We start from the raw sequence: 2,665 nt of genomic DNA, 5'->3' as shown, positions 1-2,665 counted from the left end.
AAGATATGATTTTATACGACTACGGAATACTAAATTGATACTATGATAAGGAATTAGGGGATTGATTTCACCTTAACTCAACTTAATCAACAAACAAAGAAATGTCGCAATCCAAATTGAAATGATTTCGCATAACAAATTGGTAATTCTAATCCCTAATTATTCATGGCAATCTCTACCAAATAATAACTAGCATGTGAAGCAATCAAACCCATTCTCATGGTGAACTAATTACTTTCTAGAATTGAATAGATTATCACGATGATTTCTAAGTTAACAAAGATCAAGCTTCATCAAGGCTTCTTCAACCCCCTCTAATGGAGGTCTAGCCTAGAATCATTATGCTATCATTAATATATAAATTTAAGCAAGACATGATATAAAGATTATAACTTTGCTTATTTCAACTCGAATGGAAATCTAAATTTGCTAGATTTAATTGAAACTAATAATGATAAATAACTAAATCTATGAATTGAAACTATAATGATTTAATGAAAATGAAACTATACCATCAAGAACTAATTAACTTTATTGATCTAATGAATAGCAATAACAATAATTCAATAACTGAATTTAAAACAAGATAAAAAAACTCAAATAACTGGAGAAAATTAAAACAAACTAAAAAAATGGCTAATTAATTAAAATGGAGACTTAAATCTAGATCTAAAATATTCAAGATCCAATTTTCGGCATGGGCTTGCTACCATAAAGCTAAGAATGCTTAACCCAATTTCTTAATCCACATCTTTTTGTCTTGATTTGACTTCTACAGACTTTTCGTCCACTTTTTCTCCTCTGATTGGGTCAAAGCTTAGATCATTGGAAAGTTTATTCCAAGCCAGTCGTTTTGACATAAGGTAGGCCCAATTCTGAGGTCTGAGCCCAAAGATACGGTCTTCGGAAGTTCTACTCACTTTTGTGTGCTGTTTCTGCCCGCGTTGACTTTGACTTTTCAGCTTTGACTGGGCTTTACAATGGCTTCTTCTCCTTGAATCTTGGCCTTGAATCACAGAACTTCTTAGCAACCAACCGTTGCTCCTTTATCTCACCAAAGTGGTACATTTTCTACACATAATTGACTTCAATGCCTAGAATACATAAAAATACGTAATCAGCATTAACTCTTATTTATTACTCGCATAATTGGTCTAAAAGTATTATTGTTAAAGGGTTAAAACTACAGTTTTGGGCAATTATCAGCTAGCATCAAATAAAATCTTTTTTATCACTAATAAAGGCCCCAAATACACAATCAAATCAGCCTACAATTTTCACCTATGTCCAAGTCCATTCCGCTGACACATACCCCCCAAGCCTCATTTTTCTTACCCATGCCAATCCACAAGTGCTGACCCAAACTAAAAATCTAAATTTACTGATCCATGCACAAAATTGATGACCCAAGTCCACAAGTGCTAACCCGACACCCAGCGACCGACACCAGGCACTCGGCGATGGATACCAGTTCAAGCACTAATGACCGGTTCGAGTAGCGGTTCATCCGGTTTTGTATCTCTCTGTCCAGTTCAATATTTCTGAGAGTGACTAAAATCTTTTACCACTGGTTCAGGCCATTTTTAGGCTAGGTCACCACATTTGGGACTGGGTCAGCTCATTTTAAAGCCAGTTTTGGTCAATTTATAGTCGGGTCAAGTCTTATACAACTAAGTCAAGTCATTTTATGGCCGGTTCAGGTTGTTTTAAGGCCGCGTCAGCTCATTCTATGGCCGGGTCAATTTATTTTACACCCCCCCCCCCCTTAAATAACATCACGCATATGGACATACATGAACATATGGTTTGTGCAGTATCTTTGTACAAAGAAGAAAACTTGAAGAAATTACAAAGAAGAGATACTTACTTGAGTGAGGTCTCTTTCTTTCTTCAATTTTTCTTCTTATTATTTCTTCTCAACCAAACCCCACCATTTTCATTTCTTTTCTTTCATTTGTTATCTTCTTGTTTTTGGATAAGTCCTACATTTGTGTATTTTATGTCTTTCACATACTTTTTGTTTAACTCTCTCTTTTTGGACAACCTCATAAATTCACTTTTACTTACTTTTCATTATTTTAACAGTACGTCCATCTTTTCCCTACTTTAAAGTTAGGACCCTCACTTTATGTCCAACCCAACAATTATTAACCCTTACCTATGTTTTGGTCAACACTCAGTTTTTATTCAATTACATTATTTCAAGACTTTTTTCCACACTATATCACTTCTTCAACACATGATCAACTTCATGTTCATCTGGTAATGTGTTGCAGAGGGGGCGATGTGTGTACCCCATATCATATTTCCATCTCAGAGTACCTTTGAACCCAGATGTAGAACCGTCTAGGTGGTTCTCAAAGATGCATTGGGCCGCATATGTCTCGCCGAGCTTACTTGTGGATCCATCCAGATTACTCAGGTCCGTGGATCCATCCACATCACTCAGGTCCTCAGATCCATCTAAGATCATCCAGGTCCATGGATCCATTCGGATCACTCAAGTCCAGTGGTATGATCCGTGGTAGCTGAAAACCCTAATAAGATATTTGATAAGAGCCCAAACCTGTAGTTTTAACCCCTTAATAATCATACTTTTAGACCAATTATGTGAATAATAAGTAAGAGTTAATACTTATTATGTGTTTTTATGCATTTCAGGCTT

The sequence above is a fragment of the Coptis chinensis genome, chromosome 8 (assembly GCF_015680905.1).
Source record: "Coptis chinensis isolate HL-2020 chromosome 8, ASM1568090v1, whole genome shotgun sequence".
In the NCBI taxonomy this organism is placed as follows: Eukaryota; Viridiplantae; Streptophyta; class Magnoliopsida; order Ranunculales; family Ranunculaceae; genus Coptis; species Coptis chinensis.
Note: the sequence above shows the minus strand (reverse complement) of the source record.